General features: G+C 38.3%; 1 protein-coding gene across 16 annotated transcripts in view; it reads left to right on the forward strand.

Annotated features, from left to right (window-relative positions):
• LOC306800413 (poly(rC)-binding protein 3-like) overlaps positions 1–15,737 on the forward strand; it is a 492,346-nt gene that overhangs the window by 413,357 nt on the left and 63,252 nt on the right. Inside the window, exon 1 of one of the 16 annotated variants that reach the window (XM_079302510.1) lies at positions 7,328–7,498. The exons of the other annotated variants lie outside the window; for them this stretch is intronic. The gene's annotated coding sequence lies outside the window, so the exon portion shown is untranslated. Of the gene's footprint in view, positions 1–7,327; positions 7,499–15,737 lie in introns of those variants that run through there. 16 annotated transcript variants of the gene reach the window in all.

Below are 15,737 nucleotides of genomic sequence, written 5' to 3' on the forward strand. Positions count from 1 at the left end.
GTTATTTACAGTCTTCATTGGCTGCAGAATTTGCAGCACAGGGCTGTAAGTTTGTGAATCTTTGCGAATCCTATGATAGGATGCATAGGACTAAGCAGCAAGCCTGAGCTTGGCCAGAATTCATGCAGGATCTGGGGGGCAGCTGCAGTGTAGGAAATGGCATGATGGTTGATGACTTCAGCTGCACCTGGGACCTTGGACTGGTTTCTCTATATTCTGGCTGCACCCAGCAGAGGAAACGCTGGGCATGGGCTTTTGCCCATCTGAACCTGGGTTTCAGGGTAACTCTGCCATTTTCTGTGGTGTGTGTGCTGTCAGTGCAGGGCTTGGTGCCTGTCTTCAGTCAGTGCTAGCTGTGGGGTGAAGGGACAGTGTTCCTCTTCCACATGGAGGCACAACTCCTTCCCGTCACAGTCCAGAGAAGTGCATTTATGTTTAAGCAAGAAGAGAACAGGCCAAGGAAAGGGACTTTTCCCTCAAAGCTCAGATTGAAAGGGCTCTGGTCAAGATCTGAAAAGAGGAAAGAGAGAGAGTGTGGCCATGGGTTCCTGCTTTGTTATTCTACCAGCTACATGATATTTGCTAGCTGCCACTTCATCCAGCATAGACCTCTCCCTGGGAAGAGCCATTGTTATTCTAATACATGCTGCAAAAACTGTTCTGTGATTAAAACTGGAAAGTGGGATTTGGAATGTCCTTCATGCAAAAAATAAGACTCTGTTTAAAATTACAAAGGAAACAGCAATAGAATAACTCAGTTTTCCATGAAAGAGCTGTTTTCATGAAAATCTTGTAAGCATCCTGTCTTAGTTATGCATTTAAGGGAGAGACCAACAAGATGCCTTTTGTTATAGGCTGTGCACAAACTTGCTTTCAGCCAAACTTGCATGTCTCAGTTACATGCCTATATTTTCCTAGAATATGTGAGTCATTTTATCCTCCATTACATGGATTCTTAGTTTTTTTTTTAAGTATGTCATCTGAAAGGAATTTCATAGCCACAAGTAAGAAACTGGACTGATGATCTGGTGACAAAATTAATAACTGCATATCTCATTTTCTAAAAGAATTCAGTTGTTAGTATATTCAGTCTGCATTTAAAGCTAGCTGGGTTGTGTTAATAGTCCATTGGTAAGGAGGATGTAAGATCCATTGAATTCTGCATTTACTTCCAAGAGCTGGATGGTGAAACCATAGTTTTCAGAAGTGCCAGGATGTCAACAACAGGGAAGTGATGTGAGGGGGTGTATGGGGGAAGGAAGAGAGCATGGAAGCTGTAACTATTCCTCTACATCAGCTCCTGTGATTCAGGGAATAAAAAGACTTGGATTGTGTATTTGCATGACCTGAAAAGTACTGATTCTTAAGTTTTTAGTCAGCTTTGCATTTCTCTGTTGTTTTGCTATTATTTCTGCTATTACTATTAAGAGTACAGTAACATTTCAGTATTGCAGTTTTCTTGGTTGTCTGTATTCCTTGGAGAACTGACTTCCACTGTTTTTCAGCTGCAACTGATATTTGACATATTTTTAGGTAATAGAAATAGGCATTTTGGACTAGTTTTTTCCTTTAGGAATTCTTAACAAAGCATCTTGCAGAAATTCGGAATATTGGGATTTGAGTCTCTTGAACTAGCTGGCAGAGACCTATAGCAGGGAAGAAGGCAGGCAGCATAGCTCAGAGTGAGAAGAGTTTGCCTAGAGCTTGGGGGTATCATCACAGATATCCCTGTATTAACACATACACACCTCATACAAAACATGGTGCCTTAGGCTTTAAAACTACATCTTTGAAGAAATACTCTGGGAGTCAATTATGTGATTTTGGAGGTTTTGGGAGGGTTTTGTTTAGCTCGCCATAATAACAAACTACCTGTGTAATTCTTTTCCAAGGTCCTAATGTTTCAACAGAATTTATGCCTCTTAGACTTCAGAAAAATAAAAAAAAAAGAAGAAACGCACAAAATTATTAAAGTGATTTTGTTCAACATTTCCAGACTGTCCATAACTTTTTTCTTCAATTTTTCCATTAACCAAATCTGTCACAATGAGAAATTGTGAAGTAGAGTCTTCTGGAGGCTATCAGTAAAGCCCAATTAGTTCTTCAGACTGGTTCACCACCTTTCCTATTTAGAATGCAGGGAAATCAAGGGAAACAGAAGGAAACAATTAACTCATCAGGTATGTCTGATATATCCTTTTCCTATATTGCCTTGGTTTTCACCCTCTTATTTGACAGACATCTACCATGGGCCTTTCATAATCAACAGGTTGCTGTAGAAACTGTAAAGGGGTGTTTCTCTGTAAAAGTCGCACCCACCAAGTGTTGTGCTGTTCTCCTTTACGTGGTTTTTACATGCCTGATATGCTCCTTAAAGGTCTGGTTTGTGCCCAGAAAAGCCCTCCCTGTGACCTCTCAGTCTGCTCTCATTGTGCTCACAGATCAGGGAAGCTGGGTCATTAATTTTATATATCCACAGAAACTGTGCTTCTGCAGCAATGCTGCCTGCTTTTGTTTGGTGCTGCAGTTTACGGGTCAAAAGTGCATGAATTTAATATTTTATTTGTGCCTCTTCCATGCCAGAAAGGCAAGACAAGTGTACCCTTGCCTGTCACTGTGGCAAAGGCTTTTCATCCTGCGAGGTGCTGAGTATTTGTGCCTCAGCTCCATAGGGGACTCAGAATAATCTGGGGCACGTCTGTAGCCTATGGCCAATCCAAACTGACATTTGCATTGGCAAGAACAATACATAATCTGACATTTGTATATAGAACGACTGTGTGAGGAAATAGTGGTTGCTGCTGCATTTTATGTGATCAGAATAATAGCTCTGAGCAGTGGGCTGATATAACCAGGTTTATGCGTGTAAGACTCTGTCAGAATGAACAGATATGTATGTATATGCGTATTGCATGGCTGATCTCTCAATTATCTTGATTTTACATTACAGTACAGTCTGGGAAGACTCTAGATAGCGTGACTGAATGCTGTTGCAAAGACAGAGCATCCACTTTATGGAAGCAATTGAAAACTTAGATGATCTGCTTGGGGCTGTTGCAGTCTGGGAAAATCGTGATTTGTTTTATGAAGTAATGCAGACTGTTTCCTCTTGGCAATGTTTTGGTGTCATATTCCAATTTATAGAATATACATCAACCCTGTTACCAGTGCATGTTGGTTCTAAAAGCATGTGTGTGGACATGAAGGTGCACACTGCTGTGTTTGACATATTGAACACCAGCTAATTAAGCAGAGCACAGTGAAGCCTCCCACACAGATCATTTTACTTTGGTACCTTGTAACTTCTTCTACTGAGCTGGAGGATAGCCACAGGCAGAAACTAGATCTGCCCGTGACAAACAGGGTCCATTTTAATTTCAGCCACTTTTAGTTGATTTCACTTCAAGGATGTATAAGTAAGATACATCCTTGTAGATAAAAATCAATTGCATCAGAAAGCAGTTTTAAGCAGATTTTCTTAAATGCTGCAAGAAAAATGGTTAATTTTCATAGAGCATGTCAAGGGGAAAGAGATGAGGAGTAGTTAGTATGCTATAGTGAGACCCTCCTTTGGTGCTGATCTAAGAGCAATAATATGGAGCAGGTCATCTCTTCTGATGAATTGTTGGATGTACCTAGTTGATTTCCTAGTTGAAAGTCTTGGATAGTGTCTGTGGGCAGCTGCTGGGAGACAACTGTCCTATACATAAGATCTTTAAGATAGAATGATCGCAGACAACATTTTGTTTCATGATAACAAGATTTGGTGTCTGTTGCCACACTGGGCAGGCTTCAGGATCCTTTATGTGCTTGGAATTAGGAGCCTAAATCACTTGATTTTGTAGTCAGCTAAGTAGCTAAAGACCTGCCAGTATCAAGACACTCAGGAGGCATCTCTGCTGTTTCCGCTGACACACAATGATTTCACTTTTGGAGAAGCTCTTCCGTGGTACAGTGCAGCCTTTATAGTGTCTTCAAAAATTGATTGTGTTCCCTGCCTATGACAGGATTGGTGGGTAAAAGGCAGGCTGTGCTTCTGCATAAACTGAATTTCTCTTGTTGCTGGAGTTCAGTGGAAATGTCTTAGACAGAGCATGAGCTGTTCTTCTGCCACTCCCTGAGATGGGTCTCAAGTGCTCTGGCTAGGAACCTGTGGGTACAGGAGGAGGAGAACTTTTCCCCGGTGAGCATTACCAATCATGTGACAAGACCCAAACCAATTTCCACTGAATTCCCACTTTTTCCAAGCTGGATATTCAAATTTGCTCAAAACGAAAGTTTTACTTCTTAAAAAATTGGTTTTAAAGAAGGCAGACTGGCATCACCATCTATTGTTCTCTTAAGTAACCTGAGTAAAGAGCCACTGGCCCTGTGCTGTCCCATCCTGACTTGACCCTGACCTTACAAACTCCTTTATTATCAGTGCTTAAGGGAGTGCCTTGGCTTCTTTCTCTTCGGATCCTACCAGTGGTTTCAAAGCTTCATTCCAAGTTCATATGGCTAAGCTAAGGTAAACATCTGTGTGTTCAAACATCTTGTCCTTAAGAGCACTTTTTTATGGAAGTAGTGTTGCTGAGCCACATCTGACCAACAGCACAGTGCAGGCATCTACTCATTGTCCAGCAATGGTCACTAGCTGGTGCTTCAGAGGAAAACCAATTTTCACCTTGGCTGTTAAACAGTACATCCTTACAAATTCTTTAGGGAGAATTGCTAATTACGCATGATGTTCTTTGGTAATACTGGCAAGACGACAAATCCTTGTCAGACTCTCTGTTTCTTATGCTATGTACATTGAAGCTCTAGAAAAGCAATGGGTAATTTCTTTGGCCATTGGTGCTGCAAAACTCCTGTGTTACAGCCAGTTTGTGAGATGGAAAATGAGGGGAGGAAGTAAATTTGTCTAAATTAAAAAGATAAAATAAGAAACAAAATAATTATTAATAGTCTCTTAAAGGAATTTTCACAGCATGCTCTGTCACTGGAACATATTGCTCTTCGGGGCAGCTTCCCTACCTAAGTATGCAACAACAAACCTTCTGTGAATAGCTGATATCCTCTATCAAATCTTCACCTCATCTTCAGACATCACAGAGGTGTCGGGTACCTTGGTTCAGAAGGAGGGGAGGGTACCTTGTTCTGCTGGGTTTCAAGTAATTCATCTGCAAAATACGCTTATGATTCTTTTCCTTTTTGCTAACTGTGAATTTTTGGTTTGGTCTGTTTCCTTCCAAGAGTTTCAGTTGTTTACTTTGGGGATTATGTCTTTTATGAAAATAACCTGGCTTCCAAATGCAGACTGTCAAGCTTGCCAAGTTACTAGCACACAGGTTGCCAGAGGAGTTTTGTTTCCTGTATTGCCTGTAAGTAGATCAACAATGTGAAAGCTTTGATTTTTTTAATGTCCTCAGCTCACCTGCTGTATTTTGCTGAGGAAAGGTGAGGCAGTGCAATACAGAAGAGGAGGAATCTTTTGTCTTTCCCTTTTTGTGACCTTCTCATGAGGATAACAGCAAAGTGCATTGGGCACCCCTCAAGAACACGTCCAGCTCTTGTGTGTTTGGATGATACCAGTTATTTCTGGAGACAATTTTTCGTCATTGTTTTCCTGAGAACTACAGGGCCTCCATTGAGATTGTCTTTAAGTAATTCCTAGGAAATATATGTGTCCAAACCAGTTATTTTCTGATGTGCTTGCTGCAGCAATGTAGCCCAGAAGACCAGCAAGTAACAGAAAAAAAATCTCCAAAAAGAAAGAAGGACAAGATAGGCAAGATTTTGAAACTCTCAGAAGTAAGACAATGTTAGGAATTGTTCTGCTTGTTATCCTTATGGTCTAGCGCACTAGCACCTAGAATTTTAGTGGCTTTTGTCCCTAAAGCTTTGCTGTCTGCTTTTGTTCCCAGAGCTGCCTTCCTGCAGCACTTTCTTAGGGGGGTGGTGGATGTGTCTTGACAAATATATGTTCACCCTCCGCAAAAAAAAATGGGCAAAGAGAGCTAATGAACAAAATAAAACCTTGCCAATACCTATGATATTTTAGAGGGCACCTCTTGAACTGCTTAAAATGGTTTGTGGGTTAACAGATCCATCTATAACACAGAAGTAAACAGGAGTCAACATTGGTGGTTTCCATTGTGTTGAATCAAAGCTCAGGCAGGCATGGGCATGCTACAAATGCCTTGCACTTGATCATCTGATACACAGGTGACCCAGTTCATGAGGGCTGATATGTGGGAAGTTATGCTGAACTGTGTGCTCAATCCATAGCTGTGCAGTGGCACTCAGCAACAGTTGTTGGCTGTAGCTGCCTTTGGAAGGATGTCAGGTCAGGCTGGAGCCTGGATTTAGCTCATTTATTATAAGGACTTTTGTCAACTGCTATGGATCATTTCAGGCTGCATTGTGATTCTCAGTGGATGAGGTTGCAAATGTAATTCATGAAAATTTTATTAAACTGATCAAGCACAGCACAAAGCTTTAGCTAGAATGTATTGCATCTATGAGCTCCCTCTAAACATTAAAAGGAACTGACTTAGTGACGCATCTTTTCACGTATCATATCATCCATCAGATAACAACATTTGCAGAAGCGCAGGAAGAGGAGAGATTATTTTGATGTCTTCTGCAGCGTGCTGCACGGGTCTGCTTTCTCTTTTTCCCTGATCTCTTCCGTGTCTCCAACTCTGTCTCTGTGTCTCTCTCTTTTCCAATTTATCTGGATTAAACAAGTCTCTGATTATTCTTTATGCCATTGCAAATAAAGTCATTTTCAGAAACAGATGTCGAAAGAGCCCAGTGAAATAATCCTGGAGGCAGATGCAGTCTTCCATAAGCTGCCAAGTGCATGGTGCAATCAAAGTGATGAAACAAAATGGAACAGGCTGCAGAAAAAGTAATTAAATTACAGTTCCATTGTAGAAGCACATTTTAAAATTACTGAGATTCAGAGCCCATAATGCTGGTATTATAGTTGAAAGAATACTTGCCATGGGTCATGAGCATTTTTTTTAACAGTTATTAATCATGCTTGACTGGAAAGACATGTGTAACCTACAACAAGCAGTGGCTGTAGTTGTGCCAAAGGAAGCTTTTGTTCCCTGAAAAGAATTGTATCAAAGGCCAGTGTGTCCTATTATTACGTGTGCAATAGCAACGTGCAGAATCTGAAACGGGCTTTTCAGATTTCCATACAGAGCCCTGGAGGGGAAAAAAGAAAACAAGTATTGTAACTCTTTGAATACTCTATGACCTCCTTTTCCTCTTGCCAAGTTAACTTTTTTATTGACTAAATAATAATAAAAAATTTCTAAAATATCCCTCCCCAACTTCAACAAAAATAATTCCAGTGCTCTAGTATAAATAAGAAAGAGACATAAAATGTACAAAATCTTGGAGACTGGAGATTAATAAGACTTCATAAATCCATTCACCTCTGTTTTCTTGACATTAGACCGGACAGTGGCTAAGATCCACCTCCATCTTTCTGTCAGATTTAGTAAGTAGGTTTTTTTTCTTCTCTCCTCTCAATGAACTCTTTTTTCTTTTTCCATTTTCTTTTTTTTTTTTGTTTATTTGTTTGAGATCATTGGGGTATTTGGATTGGATTGGATTGGATTTTTTTGTATTGCTATGGTTATGGATTGGCCAGGTGCAAATATAAAATAGAAGTTGGTTTGGGAGAACGTAGTTGCTTCCTATTCCCCTGCTTCAAAGTACAGGTTTTAACCTTTAATTTTTACCCTGGGTCATCCCCAGGTCTTTGGTATTATCAGGGCCTTCCAGATGTGACTAATTTTTAAGAACTGGGTTTCTCAGTTGTTGTATTTTTATTGTAAATGTACTGTTTGTTTTGTAGATTTATTGTCACCTTTTTTTTCACTGTGTTACTTTTGGGGTTGCTGTCTTTCTGCTCCTTTCTTTTTAGGGTCTGCTGTCCATCCAAGTAACAGTCATTAATGTGATACTAATACTTTCTTCTAGTTATTCATGTAGACACTACCAAAACTTTAGTACTGCTTTTCTTTATTGTTTTGGAGGAGGATATTTATTTATTTATTTAGTAGTAACCCGTTCCTGGGTGTGTATCCATAGTATTTCTCTGGCATTTCTGCAGTAAGTCAGTAAGTTCTCTTGATCTTTACTTTTTTCTTTCGAATGAACTAACAGATCACTTTTTGGTCCCAAGCGAAAGGTGGGAAGGTAAAATCAAATCATTCACATTCACATTAGCCAAGGTCCTGTCTTGTTTTCATAAAGAACATATAGCACCAAATTTCACACCTGTTATGTCCAGCAGGATTGTGTAGGAGACACAAAGCTTTTGGAGCAGCTGTGAAGAAAAAGAAAAGTCCTGTGTCTGCTTAAAGCACCTCTAGTTGGGAATTTCTCTGAGTCTGGGAGCTTTTAAAGTGATTGTATTAGCTCACTTTGAGTCCACTTCTTCCACTTTGCTTACTCAAGTTTATCACTGGGAGAAGAGGCTCCCAGTGATCTGCAGTGAAATCATGACCTTGCATCTATTTAATCTGTGTCTCCATGAAACTTGTGTGAACCTGACACCTTGACATCCCTGTATCTCTTAAAAATGTTTAAAGTGTTTGGGAAGCTTGTGTACATTCATGGACATATATACAGGTACATGTGCGTGCTTATGTTTTTCTGGAAAGAGACTGAAGGTTAGACAAAAATACACTTCATTAAGCACTGTTTCAGCTGAGCAACTTGGTGAAACAAATTAGTTGTTTATTCAAAAATAAGTTCTTCCCTTTCTAAAGGTTCCACAGAACTAACAAATGGATGGCTAGAGCCAAATGTAGTGCTAGAGCACGATATAGTGGCTCACTTTACAACTGGCACTTTGAAGTCACTAATAAACTATTTGATGTTTTTCTTTGGTTTTTAATACTTCATTAATTAGACTGGCTTTTGAGTTTTAAAGATTCTTCTGGTTTAAATCAGTGACAAAAATATTGATTTAAGTGGTTTAAATCTTGGGATGTGTTTGGCTCTTTACTCTGAGTATTGACTGCTCATAAAAGAGTTGTTTATTGTGGGCTGAGGTTTGGCTTTTTAGATTGGGTGAGTTTTTTTCTATTAAATCTTTTTTCAAATGAGTCTCTGGAACTTACTGGATTTTTCTACCTACTCCATAGTCATTAATTTCACAGTGAAATTTGTATAATGCTCTTTAGGTTTTCACTATCAGTGGCTGAGGACTTAAATATTCAGGTAGCGGCTTTTGAAGGCAACAATTCCAACACCATGGCAGGACATTGCAACATTGCTTTTTGTTTTCCCCTTTTATCTCTATGAATGATGGAAGCCTTTGCAATGCTCAGCCATATTTGCAGTTGTTACAGCTGTGCTGCTGTTGGACTGGTTTCTGAGACAATTCCATCTGCGACTGGAGGACTGGAGCTCATCCTCCTCCCTTTCTGAGGGGCTATGAGAATTTCCCTTTCTTTAAATAAGTATTTATTTTATTCATCTGGGAAGCTTGAATGGGCTTTCAAATCACAGCCTTGTAAATAGCATAATTAAGGTGATGACAAAAGTGATATTTTTGCTTGTTCGTGTCAGAGGTTCAGTTATACCAATATATAATATTTCAATGTTTAATAAAGTGAAAAGCATCATAATTATTATTATTAGCCTCATTTCACTTACCAACAACCACGTCTGTGGTTTGAGTGAAACAACTGACTCATATTTATCAAACCAGATCTGTCTAGAAAACATTTAATTTACAATAGGTTGGACAGATATATTCTAGGACAGATATAATTCCAGCACCAATGGAAATACAAAACCCCAAATATATTTAAATATCTGTTTGTTTTGTTCCCAGTGGGAGCATACTTGATAGGTTAGTGTTTCCTATTAAAGAAGATTCTGTATTTCCTTGACTATTCTTCTGGTTTGGGGAATTTTTTTGCTTTGATCAATAAAAAGCTGTCTATACTTCTGTATGTACTGGCAAAGAAAATCATAGATCTTTTTTTTTGTGTGAGATTGTTTTTACTGAAGATAAAAATCTCATTTTAAAAATCATTCTATTCCTAATATTTTATTTTTGGATTACACCCTACCAATATGTGGGGCATAATGTTTTAAAATTCGTCCACATCTGTCATGTAAAAAGAACATACCTTACTTGCTTCTCAGCATTTAGCCATATTCTGTGTATATATGCATGCTATGTTTAAATGCATCTTTTTTTTATGTATGCACATAAATCTTACTTTAAATATATTGGAAATAGACTGTGTGAACAATTTCTTTGTTCTCTTACACATTTTTAAAAATGGGAAAGAGACTTAGGCTTGACTCACTTTTATTGCAAGTACGTGTGTTTTTAAATCAACAAGCAAAGCTGTTGCTTTATTTGTTTTAAATTATATTAAGGTAAATTTACAATTTAAACACTATTCCAGAATGAAATTATTTATTGATGCATTTGACTTTAGGGGGAAGAGATTATATAGTAAATACACTGCACATTCACAGTGTTTAGGTGATCAGAAAATAGGGTTTTTCCAGGAATAGGTGTGGACCAAAAATCTCTTCTTATATGGTAGGCTGTTCTCGTAAGCAGCTCTATGCTGGACAGACCACTATGCTACTTGTGATGACAATCTGTTCCATTTTTTGTCTTCTTCCCTCTGACTTATATGTACATTTTTTTATTAGATTTATTATCTCACACTATACGGAATGATTAATCCAAGTTAGTTGGAGTGTCTGTTTCTTAGTCAAACATCAGGAAGTAAGGCAAAATTTCCATTTGAAACAAACTATATAAAAAGTCCCAGAGGTTTGAGAAACGTGGTGCTTTACTTGAGGGTTTGCAGCCACAGGATAAAGTGGCAGTTAAAGCTGATTTTATGCTTAAAGCTATGATTAGAGCTTTAGAGTCTCCAGTAAATAACTGGTCTACCATATGCATAAATTGTCTTGCCTGATGTTGCAAACTGGCAGGTTCGTGATGCAGCTTACACTTTGTTTCATTGCTGCCATTAGGGAAGAAAAAGAAAGCACCTTCTGCTCTATCCTCCTGCTTATCCTTGAATACTCTTGGAGAATATTTGTACAGAGTAATTTATAGTGGGCTGCCACAACTTTCTTGTGGAAGCATTTATGTTGCATTAGTCCAACACGTCAGCTTCTATCTGCAAGAGCTTTTATCTGCCTGGCTTTTGCACATGTGCAGAAGTGCTAGTTGGCTACTGGGTTTGTACAAAATATTGGCATGCTTGCTCCATTGCTTGTCTTGTAGTTCATGGGGAATTGTAAAGATGCTGCCTGCATTTCTGCCAGGGTAATTCTTTCTGGAATAATTGCAGAAAGAAGGGAAAAAATTAGAAAGATGGAAGACACCTTTGGCAAAAGTATCACTGTGTTTTCCATAGCCTGGAAATTATTTACGTCCATCAGACCTCAGATCTGTTTGGTATTTGCTGAATACGATTATGTAGCTTTTCTAGATTTCCTGATACTTCATTTCCAGACATTTTATAGCATTTATTACCAGTTTGGCATGTCATTCTTTCTAAATGGATAACTTTTGATATTTTGGCAGTGTGTAGCTGTCTATTCACACACAGAATAATATTTTGACATTATGTTCAATAAGTAATTTGTCATTAAATGTTGATAGTGGAAAATTTGTGAACAAGACAATAGTCTTTATTGTGCTTCTGTATTTTTTCCTCCTGTAATAAATTCACTGCATCATATTTTTAATTCAAAAGGCTTTACAAAAAAACATTATTAGTAGAAGAGTCAATAAATATGTTGCTGTTTACTTCCTTTAATAAATCAAAAAGGGAACAACCAGTATAATTGCCTAAAGCTTATGCTTATTGACTAGTGTGAGGAAAAGTGGTCCATTTTAAGAGCAGGACTCATATGCATCAAGTTCAATAGCTAAACATTCATCAGTCGAGAACAGAAAAAATAGGTCTCTAATCTTTTGCTGTTCTCTTCAAAGATTATTTGACATCCAGTGATCTTCAGCAAATGAGATGTCAGTTGCACAGGGTGAGGGCATTTCTCGTTTCAGGGAGAACACAAAGGCAGCTGCAGGGAGAACACAAGGCAGCTTCTTCTATAGATAGGATAAGTTCTTCCTCAGGCAAAACACCATTAAACATATCAAAGAAAAACCAGTGTCACTTCACATGCTTCATAAAATTACATTCAAAAGGCAGTATTCCTGGACTCTTGCCAGTTTTTATACTTGCAATTGCCTATAAAAGTTGCTCTGTTATTTTTTCAGCCTGTTCTTTATCAGTTTCACGTCTTTGGCAAAACTACTACTTCCAGCCATCTGTAGTAACTATAGAGCTTAGCATATGACAGATAAAGAGATTTTTTGCAATAATTAGTAAAAGCAGCACAGGGCTTGCTAAGCTGCGCAACTGCTTTTTGGTAGTGGCTGTTAACTGGTAGAAGAATGTGTTGCTCTTTAATCCCCTTTGACTTTTGAGATAGTATTTTACCACTTAAATCCCCCCCTACAAGCATGTATTTTCTATATCTGTTTGTGTACTCAATTACTGCTCCCTTAATAGCCCATATTCGGCTTACTTTTATTAGTTGTTATTTGTATCTCCTTGAGCATCTAATACATGAATTTCCTGAATCCTTCTTCTCTCTAGTGTTTAAATTTCATTCTTGAGCTGTTCTTTTATCTTATTTTACCTTTTTAGCAAAAAACCCATTGTGCCAACTGACACATGAAAGCTTTGTTCTGATAACACAAAGAATTAATTTTCTCATTTCTGTATTTTTGGATTCACACCAACTATCCCCCTACTTTAAATGGGCCATGATACAACGATTTAAGGGAGCCAGGATCTGCAGATCTTGTTCTGTTCATGAAAGAGTTAGAGATTAGCATTAAATCTATTTTGGGGATATAAATTATAAGGATGTGAAGAAAATGTATAATCTTATTCCTTTGTGTAGAGTCCTCTCTAGTAATTTGGGAGATGGAAGTGATAAAGTAGAAAGGTTGATTCTGCACCTGCTTTTTTAGCTATTGTTCATTAATCAAGTTCTCCTGGTGAGGCTTCTGTGAAAAACTGGAGTGCTCCAAAGCCTGATTTCTGCTTTTGCAAATAATTATTATTAAGAGAGAAATCCTTTGAAGAGTTGTCATTATTGTTACTGTTATGTTATTGTGGGCTTCCTTTGAGCTTTTTGTTTTTAGTAACCTCACGACAATATGTTTTAGTAACAGTGGATGTCTTTATCCTTCAGTTGACACAGAAACTGAAGAAGTGTATGTTTAGCAAATACCCAGTTGTCTTCTTTTGCTTCAGCTGAGATTGTAAATATTGTCTGATCATTATCTCTTTTAATAATTTCTGAAAAAATGTTCCTTGAAACAAATTAATTCAACTGCAGCTGAGCTGGTTTTGCTCTGGATTTCACCTAGAGTTGTAGTTGTTGGTTTTTGGCGGAGGGGTAACTTTTGCCAATGGTTTTCTTGGATAATTGCACTGTGCAGTTCTTTGACATCCAGAGATGTTACTTTCACGTGAACAGCCATGGATAATAGCTGCCTAGCTTATCCAAGAGCTTGTAAGCAAAGTAGTCATCTCCTTGATTGATAGCACGAACCTTTCTGTGGCAGACAACTTATTTCTGATTTTAAGCCTTACTGTATGGCCAAATACATTGACACTACTGATAATGTCATCAGTTCTTGTCCTGTGGTAATTTTCTTAGTTCCTTATCCCTTCCTGTATTCCCTCCAGTTTAAATCAAAGACTAAAATCCTGTCAGTAGCATAAATCTGTCTCCAAAGAACTGTGCTCTGCTGAAAGCACAGGTTGGTTCTCATCATGAGTGTGTTTCTTCCAATTCCTGGGAGGTCTCCCTCCACCTAGAGTCTTCTGATCAAGAGGGCTTAGCTACAGCCTTGTCATGACTTCCTGTGTTTCATTTTTCTCTGCTCTTTTTTATTCAATCTTGCTATCTTTTTTATCTTCTTTTTTTTCCTTTGGTAATACTGGGGTTTTTTTGAGTTCTTGCTAAATAGATGAAACTCTGAACTATTTTTTCATAACAGTAGTGTGTTGCTGTGCAGTTTCCAGTTCTTCATAACATGATACATCTCTGTTCATCTTCATGTTATTCTGCTGATGTCTTAGTCTTCCTTTTCATGCCCCTATGTTAGTGGCTTGATATCTGCCTAGCTATCCCTCCTTTGGGATATTTTCATATACTATGAAAATGACACATTTACTGTGCGAGACTGGATGTTCTCATGTTTCCTTTACAGTGGTTATCTTTTTCTAAATCTACATATATATGACTGAGTTTAACCATCTACATGCAAATTAGAAGTGGCTTCTCTTGAATGTCAGTCACTGTAATTTCCCCATTCTTTTATAATTGTCTTCCAGTGGAACAGCTGGAATTTGTTTGTTTCAATTTCATCAGTAGATTCTTCCTTGCTTTCTTCATAATTACATTTTTCAGTTGGTGGTGATGAAGCATCATAATTAGGTTCAAGAGGTTTTGAACAACCAAACACAGAGAATGCTATGCTGGGTGCTCTGGCCAGTTTCCTCTTTCCCAACAGCTCAGATTTAACAACCATAAAATCAAGATTTCACCTAGCAGAGAAGGCTTCCTCCTTTAACATTTCCAGGTAGTTCTTGCTTCCACATTGATTTTTTTCACACTGTTCCATGTATCAGCTATCTGAAGCTTCATTTCTCTCTTTCTCCCTGCCTTTCTCCTTCTCTTCTCTCTTCATCTTTTTGCTTTCCAGCACACCTCTGTGACTGTGCAGCTCCACCCCACCTCATCTTGTGCACACTCTGTTTCTCTCCCTTCTCCCTTGCATCCCTCTGGATCTTCGAGATGAGAGCTCCCTTGGCAGATTCACAGATGTCAAATAATTTCTTTTGGCTTTAAACTCAGAGATCAATTGCCTGATGTCTACCTTGGTACTATGTTGATTTTATTTATTTTTTGCATCCCTGCCTGCTGCTTGCTTACCTGCATGCCTGAAGTGGTTGCCTTAACTTGCATATCTTTTTTTAAGCACTGTGTTGCCGTATTCTCTGCAATGGCCTGCTTATTTTCTTGTGGGGAATTAGTAGGCTGTAGGGGTAGGAAGAAAAGGGGTCATGAGGTTCACTTTCCATGTCTCAGGCTTCAGGCAGCCATCTCACACTATCCCCTTAGCCACAAAGATTCATAACCTCCATGTGTGTGCATATGTGGGGGTTGTGACACTGCCCTTCAGCTTCAGTTAATCTTGTAGGTTTTATTAATTTGCTGAAATCTCTAAGGAACTCTGTTGGGGTTTTGTAGTAGTCCAGTGAACATGTGACTTAGCTGCTTGTTGTTTTATTCGCCTAATCTACCCACAATTACAGAAAAGCCATGTTAAAATATTGTATTTAATAAATATTGAGCCTATAGGACATGTGGGTTTATGCAAGCTTGGTATGGGTAATATTAAAAATATATAGAAACATATACTTGGAGATAAAAGACATTTGCATATGACTCTGCATCCATTTTGTTAAAGTTTTGAAAAGGTTATGGTTTTTAGAATGCATTTGCATGTTTTTTTCTACCTGAAAAAAATGTTCACCTTTTACATGATAAGCAGCATTGGAAATGTCCACAGGAAATGGAAAATTCCCAAAGGAAACAAAGATCTGCAGTTTGTTGGGAACTATCTGATGTGAGCTACTTTCCTTTGTTCT

This window comes from Erithacus rubecula, assembly GCF_903797595.1.
Source record: "Erithacus rubecula genome assembly, chromosome: 3".
NCBI lineage: Eukaryota > Metazoa > Chordata > Aves > Passeriformes > Muscicapidae > Erithacus > Erithacus rubecula.